We start from the raw sequence: 16459 nt of genomic DNA on the forward strand, positions 1-16459 counted from the left end.
CGGCGAGGGGCCCAGAGCTGAGCCCTCGGGGCAGGATGCTCTGCCGAGGTGCCTGGAACACCGCTCGGGGCTCTTTCCCCTCTGCCGGCGGCCGCACCGGGGCAGGAGCGGCGCACCCGCCCCCGGCCACCTCCCCCGGGACGCCGCGATGCTCCGTGGCTGTTCCCCGCCCTCCTCCCCTTTCCTCCTCCTCCTCGTCCTCCGGGAGCCTTGCCTCCCCGCACACCTGCCTTGCCATTTGTCGGCGGCTTTGCTAGGAGGGGAGAATTTTCCCTCGCTCCCTTGCAGCATCCCTCCCCGGCACACTCGCACACGCACACACAGAGAAGGCACCGCGCTGCCTGTGCCTCGGCGGCCGCCGCCTCTCCGGCAGCCCCGAGCCGCCGCGGGGCGTCCTGCAGCCGCCGCTGCTGAACGCGGGAGGGAGGGGGGCGGCAGAGGCTCCCGCGGCCCCGCACCGGTAGGTCCCGCGGAGCAGCCAGCCGAGAGGCCGGGGAGGGAGGGAGGGAGGGCAGCGCGGTGGGAGCGGGGCGAGCCGCGATGCCCCGGCCCCGCCGCAGCCCCGCCAGCCGCTCCGCTGCCCGCGGCCGCGCTTCGCCCCCGCCGCGCCCCGGGGGCTCCCCGGGCAGCGCGAAGTTTGCTCTCCCGGGTGCCCGGCTTTGCTTGTTGTTTGGGGTCCGCCCGCGTTAGGGTGCGTTTTGTGTTTTCCCATTCCGCTAGCGGGGCTATTTATGCATTTATTTATTTATTTAGCCTTTTTTTTTTTTCCCCTTTGATTTTTTTTGTTGTTGTTGTTAATTGCAGTGGCTGCTGCAGCGGCCAAGGACGGAGCGGCCCCCTCCGAGGGGAGCAGCCCCCCCGGGGCCAGGGTGGGCGCTCCCGGGGTCCCTCCCGCTGGGGAACCCCGCTCTTCCCACGGGAGTTCGGTGGCTGCTGGGACCCCCGGTGTCCCCTCCCTCCCTCCTGCTCTTCCCCACGGGAGTTCGGTGGCCGCGGGGACCGCCGGTGTCCCTTCCCTCCCACCCTTGCAGTTTGCAGAACAGTTGTTGGTGGCAGCTCAGGAGGCGGCTGTCCCATCCCTCTCCTCCTCTTGCTCCCTTTCCCGTTAGAGCAGGTTTCAGCTAAGCTGTAGGTGGCAGGATCTCGGTGTGCGACCGGTGAGGGACAGGGAGACGCCGGGTACCGTTTTGTCACCGGCAGGGTTACTGGAGTGAGTCACCCGCCGGGGAACAGCCGTTTCCTATCCTGGGGAAGAAGTGGGATTGGTTGAGGGTCGTGGCCGTCTCTCGTTGCTTTGATCTGGAAGTCTGAGATGGAAGAAGCTGCCTGGCGTTCTACTCTCTTGTTCTTTAATTCTAAAATTGTTTTTTGGTGAGGGCTTCTGGTTTCTGAAAGGGAGGGTTGGAGGCTGAGTAAATCCATCCCTGGGCAGGAGAGACAAGAAGCTCTCAGATCTTCCCATGAACTGTGTATTTTTTATGTTGCATGTTATTACTTTTTTTTTTCTTTTGTATCACTGGAAGTTCTACTGTAACACGTCAAAAGCTTTGATGTCTTTTGCAATCTGCTTCATTCATTTTTTTCCCTCAAATTTAAAACGGAATGATAAAATGCATAGACATTAATAAATAAGTTGAAAGGACTTTGAAATAGTGCATGTTGTGCATGGTGTGAAATTGTAGATAAACATAAGACAGTAGTAACTACTCTTCAGGTTTTATTTAAAACCTTTTTCTCCACAGCTTTGTACTGAAGTCTCCTCATCTGACTCTCAGCTTTTAAGTATGATTCCTTTTTTGCTCTTCAGGTCTCCTGTTGTGCTGTGGGGATGACTTGATGGGCACCCACATTTTGTTTGGTTGTAATTATCTTTTGATCTCTAACTTTACAAAGACTTGCCACTCTAAAAATAAGTGAAAATTGCTATGGTGGCTTTCAATTGTAGATCTCTTTTCCTGATGCTTTTTAAAATTTATTTATTTATTTATTTATAGGGTTATTTATTTATTTATGTTACAGTGGTAAGAGGAGAGTAAGGAATTGTCTCTGACTCTTCTCTCCATCAGAATGTGCAAAAAAATTTATTACATAAGGAAGTTAAGGCACTGAAACAACCCTGTGCTGAATTCCAGGAACAAAACTGACTCTGGCGTGTGTGCTCGCCCGCACTTGGCGTTCTGCAGCATGTGGTATTTACAGAACTTGCAGTGTACAGTAGCTCTCGAGTAGTAAGAGAACGTTTTGTATCCTCAGCAGCAAGTCTTTGACAAGTTGACAAAACTATTGATACAGTCGAGCTGATACACGTGTGAGTGTGTGCATATATAAATATCACCAGACTGCTTAAGTTCAATTTCCTCAGGATGGTTTGTCTCCCTCAGCCTGGGTATATACATCCTTTCCCGTGATTTTTGATGCATGTTTTATTGCTCCTCTCTGTATGCATGTGTTTTGATGTTAGTCTTAATCTCTCTGTGAAATATAAAATAATCCAGTAATAGATTTAGAAGACACTATTGCCAGGCAAACCAGGCAATAGATCATGAAATCAGACAATAGTATTTTGTTTCCTAGCAACCCCCTACTGCGAACAGAAAACAAAACGATGGTGGATGCTTCTACATCATGATAGCTTTATGTCAAAACCCCTAGGTAGTAGGTACAGAACTACTAATTGTGCAGTAAGATTTGCTCCTATTTGTTTTGCCTGCTTTGTTAATATTTTCCTTTTGAGAGAAAGTGATTTGCTGGGGTAAATGCAGTTAAATGGTTACATTTTTTCTGCTCTCTTTGCTTATTAACAATGTCTGTTAGAATGAAGAAGGGCACAAAATTAGGTAGTAACTGCTGAATTTTTGCCAGTAAGAGTGGTTTGAAATGCCCTGTTCTTATTGCTGGACTATTTCTAAATCTGTGCTATTACAGACCCTTGAAAGTAAGATTTATCATCTCCTGTGTCCAGTATGCAATATCTTTTTGGACTTTATCTCATTAGTAATCATTTAGCTATGTGTCTTAAAACTACATTTGTTAGACTGTATTGAAAGAAGAATTCTTTGCCACACGCAGGAATAGGAAGTGAAATCCTAAGTGCTGCTTTGCTGTGTTTACGTTCTTGGCACCCAGTTCAACCCCTCAAAAGAGCTCGAACTATCACAGTGCAGCAGGATCGGGTCCGAAGCCATGATCTTTCTAAAAGTGCTCTTGATAATGCAGCAATTCCCTTGCTTAAAGTGCCTCAGCATTGAAATGGCATCTCGACCCTGGACCAATCTGGGATGCACTTCGTGCACTGCCATCTATCTGAAAAAATCCATTAGTGCAAGCTGTGGAGCTAACCCGGTATCCGTGCTGGTGCTTGCTGCCTGTCGGGTTCCAGCCTTCCAGCAGGTGTTAGTGCTTTGGAGGCTGCTGGAGATGCTGAACTGCAGCAGGGGAGGGAGGTGAGTAGGCACAGATGAGTAGTTGTATGTACAATGCAGCAGAGAAGTTTCTGTGCTTTTGTCTCTTTGCCACCTCTCGTTCCTTTACAGGAGAAAGTGGCAAAAAGTTATTCAGAGTTTTACCTAGGAGTCTTTACTATCCAGAGGTATTCACAGCAGTCTTACTAAAAATAAACACAGTGGTAGTTTTCCTGTGATTCTATGACATTGAGGGTATCATTTCCACCTGAGAAACTATGAAATCACAAGAAAAAATTGCTATGGGGAAGACAGCAAGCTTTATCATGTATGCACTATTAAACAAGAGTATTTGTTCTAGGTGCAGGGACAGTGTTATCTGAGCGACTTTGGGGTTCACACTGTTGTTTAACAGATCCAATATGCAGTCATGTACAATTTATTTGTATTGCCTATAGGTATTTTTTGAGTTCATCTCAAGTACCGAGACACAAAAGCATTACAACAGATGCCACTTCAATAAAAAGGGTGGAAGTGGAATGGTCAGAGAATATTATAATTCTGATCAATGAGCAGCTACTGTCGTGTCTATATTTGAAATCACACATTTTAGTGCCATAGCATGTGTGGATGCTTTAGTTTAGAACATGTTAATTAAATTTTGGAAGGCTTTATGAATTGAGAGGAAGTAGTCATTTTCCAATTTTTCTTCTCCATTTCTTTCTCAGATGGCACTCCTCCCAAACCCCCAATCTTACAATTAGGTAGTCCGCAGATTAAGCTTGGTATGGCTGCCTAATTGCAGTCCCTGCTTAGTCTCTGCCTATGTTTACCAGGCAGCAGAATGAGGGAAGGCAAAGAAAACAAAAAGTACAAACAAAAAACAAGGAAGAGAGAAAGGTCATGAAGTATTCTGCTTGTAAACAATGGAAGACATTTGGAAATGATTTTAAATACTCACCACGAAATTCCTGTTATGCCAACTGCATTCGTTACTGGTGATGAATGTGAAATCTTACAACTGCTGTCATCTGGGTTGGCAGCTGATAGAAATCGTCAACCCATGACCAAAACCAAAGACTAGTGACTTCTTCCCCTTTCTCCCCACTAAAAATCCATCTTTCGTGGATTAGTGAGTTGAGTCTGTTGCACGTAAAGGCATTTGTTAGACATGAATTAAGAAATGGACAGCTTTGTTGTCTTCATGTAACTGTGCAATGATGGCAGTGGCTCATGGGCTGATGAAGAACCTGCCATGTACCTTACTGAGATACGCGTTCTTTTTCACGTTTATCACAGAGCTTTTTCTTTTTTTTTTCCAAGAGAGAACTGTAGTTACAACAATGTAGAGTGAGTTACTGCAGGTTTATATCCCATAGACTTAATGATTACTGTACTGTTGCATATTCACTTAGGTTATTTATTTCCTATTATTTCAAGAAAGGAACAAAAGCATGAAGTCACTGTTGGACTCTCTTGAAGCTTCATTTTTAAATCCTGTAATATAAAAGCATTGAGCTGTCAATTTGTGCCAAATATGGAAAATAAACCATCAGAGTGATTACAGAAACTGAGGATTTGGTTCAGCAAAGCACTACTTTGCATACCTAACTGGTTTTTTTTTTTTTAATGTATGCTTAAGCTCATCTCTGCTTACCGAAATCAAGTGGATTTAGGCATGTGGTTAGAGTTAGGCATGCAATTAAATGCTTTGTTGAACAGAGGTCTTGAGCAACACCTGTAACCACTGAAAATAACATCTTTGCTTTCAAGTAAATACAACTTTAAGGCAAATTCCTACAGGACAGCAGAGTGAAGGGAACAAATTTGGGGAGAAGACAAATTCAGAGGTGTCTCAAATCAGGAACATATTGATAGGGAATAGTCATGCTGTAAGGGAACCAGAATCCCAGCAGGATTTAATCCATGAGTCTGCAACATGTCTTGATTACAGAACAGTAGGATTTGTGGTTGAGCTGACCAGCAAAAGGTACCATGTCTATGAACAAAGAGGTAGAATTCCCTTTTTATAAGAATCTGCTGTAAGCGTATCTGAAAACTCTGAATATTGTATTAACAGGAATATATTTGTAATTTGAATGAAGCTTAGAGAAGAGCAACAAAATACTTGAGAGTCTGGAGAACTACATGAGGGGAAATACTGAAAATTAGCCTTATTTCTAGGTCATCGCTGAATATGGGGAGATAGGTTAACTATGTGTAGATATTTGAAATGTATTGTAGTCAAAGAAATCTGATGGTTTTGATGCATTATGTGGGAGAATACTTAGGATTAAATGAATAAATAGAGAAATCAAGAAAATAAAAGTTTAAAACGAATTTTGGGCAAAAATTTAATGACACAAGAAGATATTTGAGCCTATATTAGTCCAGATGAAGTGAGAGCTCCTCATCTCTCTTCAGGAATTTAAAGTAAAAGAAGGCAAGTCACCAGCGAATGTACTGGAGAAGGCAATTAATGCATTTTCAAGGAGATGGAGTACAAGATCCAACAGCCTTTTTTCATGTCTCTGTTTAATTCTAGTTTTGGCTGAAGGTAACAAGAGAAACTAGATCTCATAGTGGGCCAACCACCCATGACTTGATTTATCTCAAACTGGAGTGTTCATACCCTGGCTGTGTAGTTTCCAGTGCCAAGACAGTTGGATTTTATGCTTTTGTAAGCGCATGACTTGGAAAACGGTCATGGTACAGTCTCAGCTTGAGTCAATGCTGGGATGGTGGATGTGTGAGGATTTGCTACAGTAGATTTTTTAGTAAACAGCACTGGTTTATTCATTTGTTTGTTTTCCTTTTTGAAATCAATGAGCATCCCAGGGTGGTGTAGAGGACATGGAGGTGACAGCTTCTTGTTTGTTGACACTTTCTGTAGGATTTTGTTTGATCATCTAAGGAAGCTTACTGCCATCGAGTAGCAATCATGGATAGTAGAACTGCTTCCTTCCTGTCCCCTCATCAGATGCCCTAGGCTCCTAACAGCTGTCTCCTGTGATCTGAGTAATTTGTGTGCAGTCCAAATCGTGACGGCTACTGCCATCAGTGGCCTGTTTCCTGGAAGAAGCTGAGACACATTGATAACCTTTCCCAAGGTGCATTGCTGCCTCATCTGTTCAGACTGAGAAACAACTCAGTCAGAGATGATGCAGTTTTAAGCTGTAGTGGCAGTTTCCTTGAGGAACCTTTGCCTGGAATGATGTTATTACATTGGTTTCTTGCAATTCATTTTACTCAAAGCAAGCATTCAGAAAAAAAAATTGTTGTGCAGACTGATGTGTTTTCCAACAGCCATGCCAATTGCAGAGGAGGAGGTGGATTTCCCTCTGCCATGCTTTGTGGGTACCTGACAGCCAACTGTTTAAACAAGGCCTATTTTGGTAACCATAAGGTAGAAACAAGTGATTCAGAATAATCCTTCCTTGCGTGATAATGATTAAAACAGTGTTCTTGCAGGAGATCACCACACACAAGTGAAAGCTGATCTGGAGTAGAGCTTTGGCTTTAAGTACTTGATGGTACAAGAAATGGGTGTTTTGAAATTGTAGGAAACAGATATAGTTTTCCTCTAGATTTTCTGTGTGCAGAATAAGATGGAAAATGTTGGTCTGTCTATTAAAAACCAGTACACTCCTAAGTGACTGCTTGAAAACAAAATCTCTGACAGGTACTTTTAACATTGTGTTAGCGTTTAAGATATGGAGATCTTGTCAATACATAATGAAGAACAGTCCCTCCATGGCCAGCATGGATAACATACAACTATTTTGGTATGACAGGTTTGCTTTATGTAGATTTTAAAGGGGTCTATTTATAGGGGGCACTATAAAGTATGTGCCCTACATACTGCATAAAAAATCATCAGGACATAGTAGCACTGCCTGGTGTAGAATAAAGTGAAAGTTTAATAGTACTTTTTACAACCCTGTTTAGACTTACTCATACGTGTTAAGAAGCATTTTGTCAGGGAAGCAAAGAAGAAATTGCATAGAAGTAGCTCATAAAGGCATGGGGTTAATTTAGGGAGGTGGAATGCAATAACCAGAATGAGAGCATGGTCTTAGAATGGGTGCTGATACTTGTGCCCTTATGAGAAGAGTCAGGAAGACTTTCAGCAATGACAGATAAGTTTGTTTCATCTGAAGGCGGCAGATTGCTTCCTAATATTTTGCTGACATTGTGTGAAATTGTGTTATATCCTAATTCAGTTGCTTCTCTGTGTAAGAATAAGTGCTTACTCTTTTGTACCAAGTGAAGCAGTTCCCTCTCATTCTGCAGTGGTAGCGGCCCGTATTTTCGTGGCAAAGATCCATGGATTAATCTCTTCTGATGACTTACTATGGATGTTGGCATTACTTCCACGGTGACTCAGAAGAAAGAGTTGCATTTACTGAACAAGCGATCCACTTAGTTTATTGAGAGTTTTCCTCAGAGGTGTGACCCTTGCATAGCCGTGAAATCTGCTGAGATCACATTCCAGAGTAGTATGGTTATAGATGCGTCAAAAGAAGTTTAAAAAGTGTGGTGTTTATGGTCTTCTGCTGGCAGATAAGGATGATGGGCACCTGGATGTGAACAAGCACACTGTGCAGATTTATGAGCTGTAAAAGAGTGATCTGCTCGTGCATCCTCATGCCTTCTCTGTATATATACATCTGGCTTCTGCTCCCTTCACAGAGACCATGAACTGAGGAGTTAGTGGCCAGCTGTTATACGTGAAAGCTGAAGACTTAAAGGTCCTGGACAGTACATTTGATTTAAGATTTTCTTTAAATTACCTTTGCATGAGCTGGTCTAAAATGAGTATCCTTAGGTTAATTTCGTTTTAGCAAATGAAGGCGCAAATGAAGGCACCTTTGGCAAGTTTTTGGTTCGAGGTTATTCATATCTTAACAGAAAGAGGAAATACTGCTCATGCTGATGACTCTTTTTCCTGCAATGTATCTCCTATTTTGTATGAACCAGTTGGACATTACCATTTTACATCATTGACAGCCTCTGAGAGAGCAAACATTTTCAGTTCCTAGAGGGAGCAGGTCTAAAACTTAGGCTGATACATTCCAGGTGAAAGGTTCGGTGTATTGTTGGCAATCTACTTAGCTATCTAGTTTCTTGCCAATTCTGTAAGATTAATGCTATTACAGAAAAATATGTGAAACCAGGTGCTGTACGTGTATCATTAGTTGGGTTTTGTAGTTTTATTTTTCATTATGCATTTGTTTAATATTTGAATCATTTTGCAGCACATACAAAATGTGTAGTTTATATTGTTTTCTTTGCAAAACAGAAGACAGCTGTAATTTCAGCCTAGGAAGGAAACTATCTCAACATTTTTTAAGTGAAAGAGAAAGGCTGAAAAATCTGAATTATTTTACAGTTTCTTGGAAAATATTAAGGGAGGTTACGTAAGCACATATAGTCTCTGGGGAAAAGGAAAGAGAAGGCTTGCTGATAATGAAAGAATGGAGTTGCTGCTTAATGTAATCTGCTCTCCATAGATGAGAAGGAGGAGAGTAGAGAACTGCACAGTCAGAGCGGGCTTCATTTGTTCAGATCTGGAAGAACGCAGCACATCTGACAGGGCAGCTTTGTATAAGGCCAGCTTGCCAGTCTTGCACCTAGGTTTACCTTCTCCATCATAACAAAGTTGATTCTGTTTGGTGCTGTATACTGCAAATAAGATAGCAATTATAGAAGTAATAATTTTTAGGCTCATTGTTGTGATTTAGTCCCAAGCCAGTAACAAAGAACCACATGGTTGCTTGGTTTTAGCCCTGGGTCAGCAATAAAAGAATCATGGTGGCCACTCACTCATCCCTCCCTCCCTCTGGTGGGATGAGGAGGGGAATTGAATAAGAGAAAGTACAACTCATGGGTTGGGATAAAAACAGTTTAACAGAGGAGCCACAGAATGGGTGATATACAATGCAGAATTGCTCAGTGATCAGAGACCAGTGCCCATCTGCTGCCAGTCTGGAATTTTGAGATGTACACCTGCACCACAGAAACAGCAGTGTGAAGCCACCTCACTAAAAAACAACCACTGCACCATGAAACCTGAAACCCTGAACTCAGCCCAGCTGCACTGAGCTGCCCAAAGACACCCTGCCCTGCTGGCAGCCCCCCTTTTATATACTGGACATGACAATGATGGCATGGAATATCTCATTGCCTGGTTTAGTCAGCTGCCCCAGCTGTGTCCTTTTCTAGCTTCTTGTTAAAATTAATTTTTTTCCCACTGAACCCAGGGAATTAACTCCTTCCCAGCCAGAATTGGGACACTCATCTTGCCCATGAATAAAGGAAGTCATGTGAAGCAAGTCAGTCAACCCACTGTAATCAAACAATTCTTCTACGCCTAAAGTATAAATGTGACAAGAGGGGCTAGTCAAAAAAGACAAGCGGTGATCTCGAAATTATGTAGAAAATCAGTGCTTTTTTGGTTCTTCAGTGTCAGATGGGCTGGCAGATGAAACTGAATATTGAATTGAAAGCAGAAGTTTGAGTTTGATAATCCTGAAGATGAGGTGCTTTGACAACCCTGTCATTGTAGCTGTGATAATCTCTGAAAGTCACTGTTACAGTTGTTTCAGTGGCTCTTCAATCTCATTTCATTCCAGAGGAATCAGTTTGTCTTTTTTATCAGGGAGGACAAAGAGCAGTAGCCACTCCTATTTTAAACACTAGGAAAAGGAAGACCTCAGTCTTGGTGGGAAAGTCTTTGTGCTGGTATTGCTTTCAGCATAACACAAAATTAACATTATAGGTGAGATGTAAGCCTCTGTGTACTGCACTTTTAAAAGCACATAAGTTCACTAGTTCACTATTAAATGGATAAAGAAAAAAGGAAATGCAGCACTAAAACTGCAAACCTAAAACAAGCATCACTTCTATTAATGCGAGGTGGTTCAGCAAATATGAAAAATATTTAGAGTGTGGCTATAAGCGTTCATGTGAGGAAGAATGCAGACCTTTGTAGCTCTCTTGGTCATGTTTCTAAGGGATGCCATGGGTTGGCTGTATGACGAGGAGATATTCTGTAAGAACCTGAGGAGCAAGCCTAGAAGCAGCAAAAAAAAAAATGAAATGAGACCTTCTGAAGTAGATTTGTCCCAATGCTGAGTTCATTTTCAGTGAGAAAGAACCATCTGACTAATTAGGAGTTGGCTGCAAAAAAAGAGTGTTTATGCTCCCCTCCTTCAGTTACCCTTGGAAATCATTTGAGGAAAGTCTTATCTTTATTTGTGGCTCTACTGCATGGTCCTCAATAATGTAAGTTTATTTAAACTGAAATAGTATGCTACTTTTGTAAGAAATGTTTATACCCCAGAGAATTGGTAGTCTTAGGAAGGCAACTAATGATGGTTTCAGAAGGATTTTGACCAGATACAGCCTGATGATGCTCTGGTTCAAGTGGAAACTTTCTTCCTCTAACTTGCAAATAAATAATGTCACACATCTGAGAGAAATACTGAAGGAGGCCTCAGCAGCTGTAGAAACTGAATTACAAGATTAACGCTTTGAATGAAGAAGGTGAATGGGAAAGTATGGCATGAGAAAAAAATCTCCAATGCCCACAGTGAGTAGACTGAAAGTAATAGGCTGAATATATTGCTAGAAATAACAAGGTTAGGAAAATTTTTCTAGTGCGAAGGATTCAGAGGGGTCCGAGAATGATTGTGTGAACGTTGTGGGCCTTAACGAGTTCAAGTCTTCAAGAGCATGGTAGATATAACTGTGGTTTTTTTTACAGGATGTTACTGATCCTGTTGCATAATTGTTTCCAGCTCTATTTGTCTGTGATTCTCACCAAGCCTTACAGCGAGTGGGATGAAAGGAAGTGGGGCAGTCAGAAGTAGTGTGGTTTCATAACTTAAACTGAAATCCAGATCATCAGTCTGTTATCCCTGTTTGTGTCGGAACAGTGGGAAATGTAGAAGTCAAGTTAAAGGAGACGCAGTTGCACACGAATGTTTCAGACTTGAAAATATATTCTTCCCTGACCAGCTCAATGTGAGCATTTTGCCACGTTGCACTGTTAGGCTTGAAAAAATGTAATGAATTCACTTTTTCATGCATGATCCCTTGCTAGCATAACTTGGGGTTCAGCCCTGGTTAGTGCAGAGGCATCATAAAGGTTAGGTAGACAGAAAACTAATATGTCTTCACAAAGCTTATGTAGACGTATCCCCAGTTGTTAAAGCACCACTAAATATAGACTAAAAGAATAGTAGACCAGACTGTTTAGAGACTTGTGACTCAGCTACGACATCCTTGTTTATTATATTTAGAGTTGCATTCTTTCAGTTTTGGACCATGTTGGAGTAATAATCATGTTACAAAATGAATTCGGTAGTCTGTGGTTTGCATTTTAACTAGTAAAAGCTTTACGGACTTATTACAGTATTTCCAGTGATTGTCTGCAGTCAGAGGAGGAAAGTTGCCTGAGTTCTGGGAAGTGAGCGGAGAAAAGACTGAGTAATAGACCCCAGTTTCTGCTTTTCTTTTGGCAGGGGAATTTTAAACTCTCCCAGGAAACAAATTGGTTCCTGTGTGTTATATGTTGATGGAAGTTGCGTGCTTTTTACATGAGTAGTGAGTCATCTGTTCTTCTAAGATGTATGGGGCTAGAATCTGATATCCAATGATTTAAATTTTGAGCAATTCAAGATATATTAATGAGTTGTACTACAGTAACAGATTAGAGTCTTGTTCTTATTCTGTTGGATTTTAATATGATTATAAAAGGGATATTCATCTTCATTTTCTAAATGTGTAGCAAGTTACCTAATTAATCCAATGTTGTCTTCATTCTGGAGGAGGTTGTTTAACTTGAATTTCATTGTCAAATACTGAACAGACAAGCTTGTGTGGTGGTAACATTAACTAATGGTGGAGTTATCCAGATACATAGTTCTATCGTGAGCTTGAATTACAGCATAACTCCAATTGTTTTCCATAGAGAAAGACCACATTGCTGAAAGGAAGAAAGGATGCTATTTTTGCAGTCGCTCTGCAATTAACTCATATAACCTCTGTGCTCGTCATGCTTTGTATAAGATCCAGGGTGACCAACTGTAGGTCACTTACATGAGAACAAAGACCCTGGGGCTGAGAGATTATTAAGATAATACTGTGGTGTGAAGATCAGCTGTCACAGCAGTTGCTAGTGAAAGTGTATCTGTATTTAATGTATACTTGCAGTAAATAAGAGTTGCCTGAGTTGGGATGTTTTAAATTCTGAAAGACGGGGAGAATAACCAGAAAGATGGTGGTAGCGCGGGCATGGAGCCAAATTTTCCTTGTTTTCCGCAGGTTCTCCTTCCGTTGAGATTTCTCTGTGGATTTGCTAATACAAGGTTGAGTTCCTACCATTCAAACCATGGAATGTTTATTATTTTTCTCCTTTATTCAGCCACTTGTTTTCATGTAAATGAAGTGACTCTGCCCTCTGTTAGTTTTTGTTGCTGTTGCCCAAACTTATTGAAGAGAAAGGAGGAGAAGCAGATGAAGACGCAGAAAGGGCATCATTTAAGCTTTGTTCTCTGGAAGTAGGGCTAAAAAATACTTTTTTTGGGGCATCTCTCTTTCCAGACAGAAAAAAAGAAAAGTTGAATTGAATTCTTTCATCCATCTCAAAAGAGTTGACAAAATGTGTCACTTGGTGGTGCCTCAGTGTATTCGTCCCTGGGTAGCCCACAGCAATGTGCTTTCTAAATGGTCTATGAAAAATGGGCATACAATCTGTTCAAAACAAAATAAACTTGTTGCTTTTACCTATTAAAGAAAAAAAAAAAGCTGCCACGATTTGTTGGTTTGTTGCCCTTAGACTGAGTATAATGACGAGTGTGGTTCATTGCTACTGACTTTAGTAAGAAAAGCAAATTCCTGTGTAAATTTTTCTTCTAAAAATCTTTGATAATGTATAGTTAAGTTTGAAAGTGTCTTATTTCAGTCTTACAAGAACATTAGATTTTTCTCTGCAAGTACAAAGAAATCGCCACACTTAAGATTCAGTTTTGCGAACCCTTCCCCCTTCTTTAAACATTCATATGGAAATACAGCATTAACTATAAAATTCCCTAGCAACGTTAAAAGCCAAGAAGAAGGGATCCAAAACTCAGCAATACTCAATTCTCAGGAGAATTTGTACCCTGTATTGTTAATATTCATTATATTCTAATAAGCGATTTGAAAAATTCTTTTCAGAGTCTCTCCTTTTTCTTTCTCTCAACTGCAATGGTTGTTTTTATTGGAACAACACAATATTCACTGGTGGAAAGTGGAACTTGAAGCTTCTTTCTTACCATCTTTCCCTGGAAAACCTTCAGAAAATCCTCTGTATTTCATAGTGATTCCTTTGCTAATTGCTTTAACAGCCTGTGATATTTTTCAGATAAATTAATCATTGACAACTGATAGGAAAAAATATTAGTACTTTATCAAGCCATTTATTATTCTTCTTAATGAGAGAAGTTGTAGTTTCAGATACATGGTGACAGTAATATATATTGCTACATGTAGTACTGTGATGGCTTTTATACCTCTTATTCCCTTACTTAGTAAAGATTAGTCATCCTAAAAAAATCTGGAGCTGATGCTATGGTATGCTGTCTCTCAGGTGTTTAAGTGTAGAAATTCTTTCAGGCATTGCTTAAGCTCAGCCTTAATCCCATGGGAGCTGAGAAGTTCTGGCATAAAGTCCCGCTGCTTGGCAGAGACACGACTGAACCCTGAGATGTCAGCATTTAATGGAACTTTGTTAGCTAGTGAAGTTAATTTCACTCGCTTTCCTTCCAGCTCTCATATGTAGAGTAATGTTTTGGAGGACAAACATAGAACTGTGGTTGGTTGTAATGGTTTGCTTTTATTTATTTGTTTGGATTTTGATTTTTTTTTTTATTATTTTTGTGGGGTTTATTTTCTTTAATTTTAAGCCATCCTTTCTGCGCGTCTGCCTCCCCAGCCCTTTTTGTCTTGCCTTCTCTCCTTTCATTTTTTTAGTCCTCCTTTACCCAATTTGTGTGTGTCCATCCTGTGTCTTTTTGCTCTGACCTCCATCTCATTTATAATTCAGACTTGCTACTTTCTGTATAACGCACTCACCTCTATTACTTTCCTTTTCTTTTCTCCCTTCATCCTTTCTACTTACTTTCCCCAGTTTTTTAATATTATGAGCCTCTGTTGTAAAGATCCTAGTTAATTTATTTCTACAGGAATAAGACTGTAGACCTTATTTTTTTATTACTTTTTTTTTTTTTTTAATTTTATATTTGACATTTGCCACAAGTGCTCTTTCTGAGATAGCATTTTCATCTACTCTAACTTTTCTTTGTATCTTGTGCAAGTGACAAAAATATGCCCGTGTCATATGCAGTAAAGATGGGTTATGGTAGTGGCTCAGCTGGGTTGCATGGCCCCACTTCATTTCGTGTTTGAGGGCTCTAAAGGCTTAGAAACTTAAGCTTCTCTCAGGCTCAGGTAGGCTGTCCTGTCACTTGAGGTCTTTGCTGTCAAATTGATTTTTAAATAATAATCCTTGATTTGCTCCTTACATGAAATATGATCAGTAGTATAAGATGCTACCTGTGCCTAGTGTAATAGTTTTGTACAGTTGTCTGAATTTTTGTCTTTTTGCTCAAAGAGGGTGCTTGTTTTTATGTAGGGTTCCTTACTTTGAGGCTATTGTTCCAAATAAAGGGATATTTGTACTATATGGCACCTTTAATTTGCTTTTACGTGGGTAAGTAAGTTCGAGAAATGTGGTTATGTATCATTAAGGTCCAGATCTTGAATGTTCAAAAAACATACTCATGTCTTTAACAGCAAAATTTGAGGGTGTAATAGGTGGTACTATTGGAAGGCTAAATGAGTGGTGAGTCAAAGTAATTAAGGGAAAGTAAATAATCTCTAAGGTTCTCATTCCCCATGAAACTAATTTCATATCTTATCCTTCATGTATTTAAAAATAGTTCCCTGCTAATTCAAGATGCTTGTGTACTATGTGTGTGAAGAGCACTTCAGTTCTATTGAAAAGATGGCAGATGAGGGAGTTGTTTTCAATGGGCTAATTTTTTCATTTTTTTTATTTTAAGAGACACATTTATTTGGCCAATGTAAGTGAACAAATCTGCCAGAAAAACAGCTTGATGTGCATGCATGACAGCAGGTGATCAGCTGATAATGTGGTGATAGCTTATGACTAGAAAATCTTTATTTTTGTCTTTAAAGGCATATGGATGGCCTCTCTACAACAACGGGTATTTTTTCTCAGTTTGATAAAGCCTTAAATGTTCTGCCTTACATTCTTTCCTATTTTACCTTTAAAAGATCTGTGTCTTGTTAGTGACTTTACTATTTGGAATATAGAATATAGATAACTATATGTTTTTCTTTAAACTAATAAAGTGTACCTTGGAAGAGGGATCATAGAATCATAAAATCATTAAAACTGGAAAACATCTCTAAGATCATCAAGTCTAACTGTCAACCCAATGCCACCATGCCAATGCCACCCAATGCCATGGTGCCATGTTAAACCATAAACAAAGTGCCGCATCTACACATTTTCTGAACACCTCCAGGGATGGAGACTTCACCCCTTCTCTGTGCTGCCTGTTCCAATGCTTCACCACTCTTTTGGTAAAGAATTTTTTTCTGTCATCAAATCTCAACCTCCCCTGGCACAACTTGAGGCCATTTCCTCTCGTCCTATTGCTAGTTATTTGGGAGAAGAGACCAGCACCCACCTCGCTACAAACTCCTTTCAGGTATTTATAGAGAGTAATAAGGTCTCCCCTCAGCCTCTTTACCCACAGACTAAGTGACCCCAGTTCCCACAGCCGGTCCTTGTAAGACTTATTCTCCAGACCCTTCACCCACTTGGTTGCCCTTCTCTAGACACGCTCCAGCAACTATGACATATATTAGAACAGCTGAACTGCTCTGGAACTGCAGGTCTGCTGTGCATGAGTCCAACAGTGCTCTGATGGGAGAATGATTAGATTGCATTGTCAACTCTATCAATATCTTAAATGATTATC

The 16459-nt window shown here is 40.9% G+C and overlaps 1 protein-coding gene across 7 annotated transcripts in view; it reads left to right on the top strand.

Annotated features, from left to right (window-relative positions):
* The first annotated feature begins 221 nt into the window (after positions 1 to 221).
* The window catches only part of ENOX1 (ecto-NOX disulfide-thiol exchanger 1), a 366853-nt gene continuing 350615 nt past the window's right edge, over positions 222 to 16459 (top strand). For 5 of the 7 annotated variants that reach the window (XM_054052479.1, XM_054052488.1, XM_054052455.1 and 2 more), the window contains exon 1: positions 223 to 460. The gene's annotated coding sequence lies outside the window, so the exon portion shown is untranslated. Of the gene's footprint in view, positions 461 to 16459 lie in introns of all 7 variants that reach the window. The other 2 variants (XM_054052495.1, XM_054052503.1) reach the window with 1 other exon arrangement.

This window comes from Cuculus canorus, chromosome 1 (genome assembly GCF_017976375.1).
Source record: "Cuculus canorus isolate bCucCan1 chromosome 1, bCucCan1.pri, whole genome shotgun sequence".
Taxonomy (NCBI): Eukaryota; Metazoa; Chordata; class Aves; order Cuculiformes; family Cuculidae; genus Cuculus; species Cuculus canorus.